The sequence below is a fragment of the Rhea americana genome, unplaced genomic scaffold, assembly GCF_003343005.1.
Source record: "Rhea americana isolate MKP2758 unplaced genomic scaffold, rheAme1 scaffold_23, whole genome shotgun sequence".
Lineage (NCBI taxonomy): Eukaryota > Metazoa > Chordata > Aves > Rheiformes > Rheidae > Rhea > Rhea americana.
In genome coordinates this window covers 4,927,825-4,938,667 of record NW_028186346.1, presented here as the reverse complement: position 1 = coordinate 4,938,667, position 10,843 = coordinate 4,927,825, and positions in this window count along the sequence as shown.

The window sequence follows — 10,843 nt, the reverse complement described above, 5'->3', positions numbered from 1 at the left end:
AAACAATTTTTGGCTGTTTGACACCTTCACTAGCACTGAGTCTCAAACAGTTGCAAGTAAATGGTGGTTTTCACAAAAAAATTGCATCTGGTTTGGTAACCTACAGTCACCTCACTCACAATGTCAGTGCACGTTCTTCTTCCCATTGCTTCCCACCAAGGGTTTTACAAAAAGTCTTTTTTCCTCTGCAATTTGGACTATGAGCATGATGTTCACAGGGAGCAATGCAGTCTGAAATAGACTAAAGGTATGCCCAGTCAACAGCTTTTGCAGCGCTAAAAGCACAACTTAAACAATTCTGTTATGGAACATTAGGTTCACTGGCCACCACAACTGGGTCTGACACTGAGACAGAGATTCAAAGCCAAAACAGAGGGAAATAAATTTTAATGACACATATGCAGTAATAACAGCTTGAGCTAGGTGCCTCTGAAGTGGGAACGTGTTTGAACAAATCCCTGGATAATCATACCCTTCCAGTCTWGTATCCACCCCATAGTTCTGAGTTTGGGGTCTTCCAGCTCCCAGTTGGTCCTTTCCTTGGTTTCCAGGTGTGTTCTTTACTTCTTATCTCACTTCCTTGTGGGTGTCAATGGGTCTTTTACTTCCTTATCTTGTCCCTGGAACCAGTGTTCAYGGTTAGCTCTTTCTTGCGTAGTTTTCTGGCTCTTCTACTCGCTTATCTTGTCCTCCGAATCAGTCTTGTGGTTCCTTTATTTCTTTCTTCTGTGTCCTAGGTTAAAATCCATCTCCCTGCCAGTGCTCATTAATGCTAAACTGCTTATTTCTCTCAAATTCCCACGTTCTACAATATAGTCTTCTATCCAGAATTCTGCAGCACATTAATTAAAATTTTAAGGATGTTATGACATTAATTGAAAGTAATATCGAAGATAAATAAAATGAATAGGACTGCAATAACCCTATTCATTGCTGTATTTTATGGACTAAAAGCATCTGTTCTTCTGTTCATTGAACTCGGAAGTATCTCAGATCTATTGCACCAGACTTTTGAGGGTCCAGATGCTTTGATGTACAGCTTAAGATGATTTTGCCACAAAGTACACAGACCCTGATTATAGTTTATTTTATCTAGCTTATGTTCTCAACATACCCATTGGCAAGACATTACAGACAGGACCATTCAAACAAGCAACATCTTTGAAGATACCTTTCAAAATTATATTCAGTTCCTTTTTAAAAACATTATACTGACATTTCACTTTGAAATACTTGGCTAGTGAGGTGAGAGAGAAACTTACCACGTTAGATGGATAGATGGAATTTTTAGCTTTCTTGAAAGGATGATTTGTTTTCTTGGATGCTTCTATCAATTACTTATAATATTTAAAGCTTTAGTTCAATTCTGATATCAGCTCTCAGAAAAGATAACACAAAGCATTTCTAAATAGTCATATGGGTACGCAGATAGATGTAGAATCAGTGCAGCTGAAGAGAGCATCTAAGTTTTTGCTTGGAGGCATTGACTTTCTTGTATTTTAATAGGCAAGCTGTTCGGTAAACAGAAGGGAGATCTATAATCCCTCTAGGAGCCTATGGAGAGAGTTAAGCCCTGTATATTCTGTTTACAAATACTTCTGATCACTCAGATGTGTAGTTATGTTCTTGCTTTTCTAATTACTGAAAATATGAAAGCCTGTTTTTGATGCTTAAATGCTTTCACTTCCCACAGAGTATTCTTCCCATGAAGYTATATTCTTCTTGACATCATGATTGTCTATAGTGAATATTGATGTCATTTATGAAGGATTACAATCTATTTCACCAAGAGAAGAAGGAAAAGCAGATGAATTTCTGAGTCAAATATCCAATTGTCCTCAACCAAAGTAAAAAAGAAATAAGAAAAAAGATTAAGAAAAAAGAAGAGAAAGACTTCAGTTGAAAAGACTGACTATGTTGTATCAATAGAACTGTCTACTCTTGAGCATTTGCTGAAATCTCCAGTAGGATATCAATGGATCTTTGAAAGGAAAAAGCACGTCAGTCCACTTCAGAAAAGCAGAATTGTGGAAGCTATGAACGCTCCTCTAAAAATTCATTTCATGCAGCAGCACCTTAGGGGCAAATCATTTCTCTACATGCTTTCCTAAGCTTGAGAGTCGGAGAGCACAGATTTTTTTCTGTGAAAAGTCTGCCATACCATGAGTTGTCATGCTTCAGAGCTGTTACGGTAGTTTCCCTCTTTGAGATCTGCTTTCAGTAGATGATTTACTGGTGGGTAGATTATTTTTCCTTATAGAAAGGTATTTTTCTCTGGGATTCAAGCTCTGCTGAACACCATCAGCCCTCTGCATAGTGGCAGCGAACATCTCAGCACAGAGGCATGCTCCTGGGATAGAAACCTCCAAACCTTCCCCTGGAGTCCTGGGAAGGGGATCTGAATGGTATTTTTCYTCTATCTGAAACTTCTATTATAAAAAAAGAGCAGAATTTATCTGCAGGTGAAGAGGTGTCCTAATTTATCCTAAAGTGGGAACAACAGCAACAACATGTGTCCTTCCTGGTTTCCTGTAACTTTTAGTACTGTTATTTTCAAGACAGCATATAAGAGAATGCACTTCTACTCTACATTGTTTGCATTGTGGAATAAAAAGAATATTAAATGATGAAAAGTAAGTGTGAAGTATGTTCTGTGAATACAGTAGAGATTGGTCTTCTTGATTTTCGAAAACAGATTGGGAGGTCTACCAACAACTCTTAGGAGGAAAAAAAAGTCTTTGGGTCTCATAAATGATTGAAATGATTTGTTTTACCGGTTCCCCATGTGGTCTGAATTGTGAGAGACATTTTTTAAATCATAATTTTAGTCAGAGATGATACTGAGGTCTTGAAAAAAAACATATTCTCCTAATATTTACATGTCTGCTCTGAGTGTTGAGGGATTTTAGAGTGGATTTATGAATTCACTTTTCTGTCAAACATTCAAACCTAGTATTCAGAAGTAAAATAAATCATTGAAGAAGAAAGCTAGGCTTCCAAGAGGTAAATTAAARTGGTAAATGCAAGTAGGTGCTACTCAGCTTCTCACAAATAAAGCTCCAAAACTGCACCCGTTCATTTTGGATGCTAATCCAGACACTTAAACTGGACTTTTTCAGGTATTTCTGGTTCTTCTAATAATGACTGTATTTCAGTGGTTTTTGCTTTTGGACAGTATTGAAATGGAAACAGAGAAGGCCATAACAATAGGTGATGTAAAAATGAAAATAARCGTTCTCAGCTTTCACTGTATGGATATACTACTTGAACATCAGACTTGTTGGGTTACTCACTGGTAGTCTGATCAGTCAYTTGTTGGCGACTGTTGGATCCTGAGGATGGAAAAGAAACCTTGTGCTGTCTCTATCTTCACAACAATTGAATACAGAGTTATAATGTAGCCAGAAAAAAAAAATCTTTTCCTTAGGAAAAAAATACATTTTGTTATTCCATGGAATCATTTAGCTAGTTACAGAATGTAATGAAGTGGGCTGCAGGGACACCTGGGCCGGCATTGGCCATCCTAACTCTAGACTTGCTAATGAGTCAGATTTGCGCAGACGAGTGACTGGTAATACACAGAAAGCTTCAAATGAGATACTGATCCAAGACCGAGAAACTCTTGTGGGATTATTCCATCAGACAGATAGGTGTTGAACAGAGGCTGCTTATCTAAAAGCATTTTCTGAGAGAAATCCAGAGGGATCAAGATCACAGTTACTGTGCTTATGACTGCCCATTATTTCTATATGACTGGATCCATGGATATAGCTCTACTAGTAGGTTGCATAGGGTTATTATGACCATAATTATCAATTATATGAACAAAAATTCATGACACTAGTGAGATGATGATGTGAGGTGCAATGTGAAGGTCTCAGCTGCCTCAGGGTYGGTAAGCAAATGCCACGGTGCACACAGAGAATTGTTACTTAAAATTGATGAAATTTCAAAAATCTAGATATAGGACAGCTGAAGAGAGGATGATACGGAACTATGTTAAAAAAAAGCCATTAAAGTTAAAAAAAAGACTAAAAAGAAGTTATCAGTATTTTAAATTTGTCTGTAGTATACAAATAAAACTTGCTGTTCACATACAAGTGAGGGGTATTCTTGATATAAAGGGGAATCAGAATACCCAATGTTTCATGAGTTTCCAGATCTGACTTCCCAAACTGCTTCCCAAACAGCAATAGGAAAGGGATAAAGTGGAACAGTACAAAGTAGAAGGTCATTGACTAAATAGAAATTCATATTGTGGGCCCCCAAACCTGTGAATGCATCATCTGGAAATGGCAGAAAAGTAGAAGAACTTTCTGTGTTAGTTGAATGTAGGTTATGTACGAGGGTGGTWGGAAGACAGGGAGACAGTGGAGCAGCAAATGTGATCTTGGGACCTGTAGAGCAAAGTTATTTCCAGTGGTGATAAAGCAGCCTGTGCCCCTGGTGCGGTTCCTGCAGGATCTCATCTGGACTGCTGTGCCCAACTCCTATTAACCAGGACCCATCCGACTGAATGACTTGTGTGGGATAAAGACGGCTGAAACTGCTGTCCGGACCATGATCTCCAACTTCTTAAGAAGCAATTGAGAAAACTTTGCTTGCTTAGTCTGTTTAAACAACCTGAGAGTAGGAACAAAACTGGTTTGAAAGGTTGTATTCAGAGATTATTATCCACGTTACAGTGCCAGCAGGGAAAGGTGCAGTGCTGAAACTTCGCCAGGTGCCTGTCCTTGGGGCCTTTAGACTCAGGGTTTTTATTAAAGACTTGGCTGGTGAAAGAAGATATACTTACTGCATTTGCYGATGACTGAAACTTGAGCAAAATTGCCATTGGAGAGATGATTTGAAAACAAGCCAATCTACAGAGCTATGGATTTATTTCCTATATCTGCACCTACCTTGCACATTAGGTAGATATTCAATAACTCTTTCCTTTGTACCCTGTGTCCTCCCCTCCGGATCCCTTCTCCTCTTCCTACATTTCCTCTYGGAGCTTCATGCTGCCCTGTGGCTGCATCCTCCTCGTGGTCCCCATCGCTGAGCTGGGTGAGAGGCAGCCCACGACGGGGCTCGCCCTGAGCTTCTGCTGACAGCTGACAGTCYGGACAAAATAAATGTGCTTGCACTGCAGCTCTTCCCTCTACAGAGACTATAATTTTGACATTTCTTCTCTGATGAGCTGTCTGTTTTCATAGCACTTGGAAGAACTTAACACCTTTTCAGCCAAATTAGACAGAGAGGCAAATGGAAGAAAACAGAAGGAAATGAGGAGAAGTATCAGGTAAATAGATTAAGCAACTGCCTGAATGCATGAGTTTTGTTTTCTTAGGAATAAGGTGGAAAACAGCATGTAGCTCAATTTGCATTAACTCTCTTAAGTCAGACAGAGAAGAGTCGCTGTATAGGAGCTCTTTAGAAAATGACACAGAAGCTAAAGTGGATCCCAAAGTAATCAAGATTCAGACATTCAAACATCATATTAGAACATATAAGAAAAGGAATATGGTCTTTCAAACTACTCAGCATGGTAAGGTCTTGGTTGCAGTACTGCATCCRTGCTTGGATACCACAGTTGTAAGAGTGTGGACTGGCTAGAAACAGCCCAGAAAGAGTAGATGTCTAAAATGTGGTTTATGGGAAAAGATTGAAAGAATTTATGACTTACTCCAGAGAAAAGAGGGCAAGCATACTAACAATTTTCAAAGAAAGACTGTTTTTAAACAGAAGATTTCCATGAATATTTCCATATCCATAGCAGATAGGACAAGAAGAAATGGACCTAATTTTTCAGAAGGGAAGATGCAGATTAAACATTTTTTAAAAAATAATCTAGTGGAATCTGGAATAGGCTGCTGAAGTAGTTTTTGTACTTACCATTACTGAAGGCCTTTAGTTACTGATAGGACAAACATTTGCCAAAGATAATATAGATATATGTAGTTGATCCTGCCTTGGTGCAAGGTAATGGCTTACAAGGCTATTGAATTTCCTCCAGGTTTATTATTCTAATATTCCATTGTATGTTAAAAATGAATAGAAAAGACAAATTGTTAAGAACAACATTAACAAAAGTRCCATTGAATTCAGGCTCTACACACATTAGTCTGGAAGTTAGAAGAAAGTTTTCTATAAGAAATAAAATCTAACTAGTTTTAAGCTGGAATATGATCGGTTTAAGAATGTATGCTGCATGTTTTCTTGCGATACTGGGGGACTCAGCTTGAGGATCTGGAAAGTCCCTTCCAGGAACCTTATGCACAYATCACCTTTGGATCCTGAAACCAGACAGCTGAAAGTTTAAAGCCTATGGGATTAGGCTTGTGAATAAGGCAAGTAAATGTGACTCACAATATCGTGCAAACTCGCCCTTCCCTCCTTTTCATGCACTTTTCAGTGCATTCTTTCTCAAACTTTTATTTTATCAGGTTCTACCCTCTCCTGAAATATATCAGGGCTGTTCCAGTTCAATATTCAGGGTTTTATAATCATTGCAATGACAGTATAGCATCATGAACACTGGATGGTGGCATTGCTGAATGAATCAGGCATGCAAAACAAGCAGCTTCTATTTATACATAGAGATATCCTAGTAATCAAGGAAAAGATTTGCAGAGTAAAATGTGTTGTAAAATATATTATACATAATTTGCTTTTGGCAAAGGAGCTATAACTACCACATAAGCACTCCCAGTAGCTCAGATTTTGTCTAAATAAAAAGCTGAACAATTCTGGAAAAAAATGCAGCATAATTTATAGCATTTGTTTCTCACAGAATAATTCTTGATTACTTAGCTTTAAGAATACAGCCTCTGCAATAAACAATAGAGAGCAGATAGAGAGGTTATGTGGGAGTTAATCCTGAATGGAAGAAAGGCAGAAATACATTTGTTGCAGGCTTTTTCATTTTCTTTTGTTTTATTGCAGTTGTTTTATTCAGGCTCTGCCATGATGAGAGACAACTTGGATTCCTAGATGTTCAGATGGGATACCCGTGCTCTCGGGCCTCATTTCAGCCTAGGACTAAGCATCTGGGAACAGAAAGCTATTAGTGGGATAAAAAACTGTATTTCAAGCACTGCCTTCCTGAAATATGGATCATTTTTTTTAGAATAATTTTAAATTATTTAATGCAAAGGAATCAATCGGTCCAGCTCCTGGACATTCCTATCTTTAACTAGGCAAGTTCAGGTGCAGACCTTGGATGAAGACAGCACAGAGGCAAAGAGAAAGAGAGGACATGAGTCCTGGCTTGCTTAAATTTCCCTGAAGTGAAATGTTTCCTTGTTTTGAAGATCAGTTTTGTGCCTGTCAATGAAAAAGCAGACATTATATCTGCTGCTTGAGGGATTTCTCTTTTTGGTTTAGGATGCTATTGAGAGACACTAGATGGCACCTTTTGTTTGCTGGGTGCCCCGGCCTGAAACAGGGCCCATTTGAATGCTGGTGAAAGCTGACAATTATTTTTGAAGCAACTGGTGCATCCATATGGATCCTTGCTGACGAAAGAGACAAAAATATCCCAGTGCTCCCTATCTAGAAAACAGGGAGAACAGAGCACCTTTTAACTACCTTGTTTCTTCTTTTTATGTCTTCTCTGCACTGGACTTGCATTGAAACACCCCGTTTATTTAAGGAGCAGGCTGAGAATGGTTGTGCTCAAGAAGCATTTTAAGATGATAGCTTTGGTGAAAGCCAAACATGACACAGGTGACTAGAGTGGGATTTAGGCCAATATAGTATAACATATTACTTTGTGAACGTACACGGGCGTGTGAGCGCATCGCACTGTTCAGCTGCCTTTTCCTAGGCACGTGGTGCTGTTTGGGGTGTCGTAAGAGATCCCACGTCACGTCCAGCCACTGCTCCGGACCGGCAGGGGTAATATCTGCCCAGTATCATCCGGCTACCCCAGGGCGTCTTGGGCAGTGCTGGACTGTGCGGGGCAGAGACCTGAGCTTTCATCACATGCAGTGGGAGTCTGGTCAACAGAGGCAGTGGAGCCGTGCGCCTTGCCCTAGCAGAGGTGCCCCTCAGCCCAGCTCCCTGCACCTTGCGCAGACTGTGCTGCCGAGGTTACTGCTGATCAGGCACCTGACCCCTAGGTAGATACCTCGATTTAGATGGCTGCGAACAGTGAGCAAGTGCACTCTGCTTTTCTCTCCCGCCAGTCTCAGACTCCTGTAACTTGGTGGCACAGGTGCTGTGAGCAGAGAGCATGGGATGTCCCAGCCTCTTGACTCCAACAAGKTACTGCGAGGGACTAGCCAGGGATCATGGATACGGTTTGCTAGGGACATGAAGGAGCATAAATGTAATGCTGCAATGACTCCTTTGCAGGAAGGAAATCTGGCTTGAGGCAAACCTAATTTTTTTCAGTCCGATGCTGAGAAATCTGTGACTGTTCCCCCCAACGTGTTTCTACAGGTGTATATTTTTTAGAAAGTATTTTGATTAATGGTTTTTGAAAATATTTACCCTGAGCTAATTGTCCAGTTTCTACTGGGAAGAGAAGATTGGCTCTGTGGTTATCATGGTACTCCTCATTCTCCGCTTCTGCAAACATGGTGCCTTTACTGTTTTGTAGGATTTCACAGGGAGAGAGGACCAGGAGGGACCCCCTAAATCATCAGTCCAGTGCCTTGACATCAGAAGACCCCTTGTAGTAGATGTTTGATCTGTGAGGGTAGACAGATTCTCCGTTCAACACAGAACAGATACCACAAGCAACAGAACGTTCCTTTTGCCTCTCACAAGTGAACCTAATAATTTTAATACAAAAGCTGAACATACCAGAAGTTCAAYGAAGTGTAACAAAAAACAGCAAGGAAGGATCTAGATCCAGTGACTTGGACTGCTGTAATGGGAGGTCGTTCGTAAGGAATAAAAGCCCAGATGATGCTGGAGACTGGACCAGGTCCACAGTGCAGAGAGAAGCAATGACTCTTTCCCCCAGCAGTTCTGTCACTGGCTAAGGGAGCAAATTCCTTCCTACCCTCGAATCTGGCCACCAGTTAAAGCCTGAGCCTGTGAGCAAGGCAGGCATAAACCACCGTGGTAGAGATTTCCAATACTGCTATCAATGCCAGTGTGATTGTCCTCCCATTTCCAGAGCTAGACAACGTCTCCAGCTTTCAAAGGATGAGAAAAAAAAAAAAAAAAAGAAAGAAGAAGAAGTCAAGTTACACATCATCAAGAGAAAACAACCTTCCTGGTCATTACAAGTGACTAGTACAAACAAGCTAATTAAAGACTGTAAAAAGCATGCAAATTTACTCTTTCAACAAATAGTCATCCAATCTCCTTTTAGAGTCCTTGCAATTTCTGTATTTTCTCTTACCATCTGCATCTTACATGCATTACTTAAATCTAAACAGATTAAATCTAGTATGTTACCTTTACCTAAGAAATTGATCTCCCCYCCCCCCCCCCCAAAAAAAAAAAAAAGAATTTAAACTTATACAATTAAATGCTTGCAGACACAATTAAACTACTGAGGTCTTTCTCATGAGGAGAGAGATCAAAACATCTCCATTTAACTGCCTACTGTGTGTGTATGTCTATATGCGAACTAGAAGTGTCAGTGCCCTTTATAGTCAGYCAAGACCTAGAGCTCAATTTAGTTGCCTGCATATAGACTTCTGGTGCCATCTGAGACATCCAGATAGGGCTGAGAGACACAACATAGGATTTGTTCCCTTCCAGACAAGCATTTGGAGACCATTCAGGATACTTTAGGAAAGCATCAACAGCACTAGATGCCTATCTTTAGACATCTCAGTCAAGTCCTTAGTCAATACAAGCAGAGCTATTCAGCTTGTGCTAAGTTCACCTGTATTTTCTCAGCTGAGTAACTCCACGCTCCCCTAATTACCCTGACTGACTATAACAAGACCATAGACATCTATATGTGTAGACATAGATGTCTACACATAAACACCAACACTAAGCGTTGCGCATTTGCTGGGTCAGAGCCTGAAGAGGCGCGAATCCTATTTAGTTTCTCAGATATAATAAGAGGCAGGTGTATTGGCCAGGCAGAGGGGAGAAACCTACCACGCTTTCACTATGGTTAGTACATAGTGCCATCTGCAACAACTCATTGGAATTAAGTTCATTCTTCCAGAGAGAGAAAAAAGAGTCATATTCATGTTCTGTTACAGGCCTGAGCCACATGCTAATGATTACAGTGAGTATCATTGTAATAGGAGGATGACAGTAGGCTTTTCAAGCCAAATGACTTGCATTTATAAAACAAAGCCCAGTGAGACAGCTACAAACGCCTGATACTCATTTGCCTCATTGAAGCATCTCCATTCATACATCCATACATCACATTTCATGCTTTTTGCTCTCTTTGCATCTTTTGTTTTAGTGCACACAAACAAAAGACATGGAGCAAAACGTGCCACTGCATGGAGAATTGAATATGCAGAGGGCTTGCACCAGGACTCTCRTCACTCCAATACATCTCTTAAAAGAGATAATCAAAGTTATCATCTTCACAGACCCAAACATCCCAAATTACGGTGCTGTTGTTCTGCAGCTGGGGGAAAAAGGCTGAAGTCAGAGGACCACCCTCAAGGGGAGCATCTCCCCCACTGAGAAATAGCCCTCCTAAATGAGTGGCTTCATTGCGGAAACGTGTGTAAGTGATGGCAGTAGCCAGCAGGTAGATCTGCACGTAGGAACCAGGCCTCCTTTGCTAGTGGCAAGCTGAAATAGCTTGCCTTAGACCACATACACCTGCACAGAGCCCTCTTAACTGCTTGGACAAACCTGATTGTGCCCTGCTGGGACTGCCCCAATATAAATTAAGTACTAGCATGCTCAGGGAGGCAGC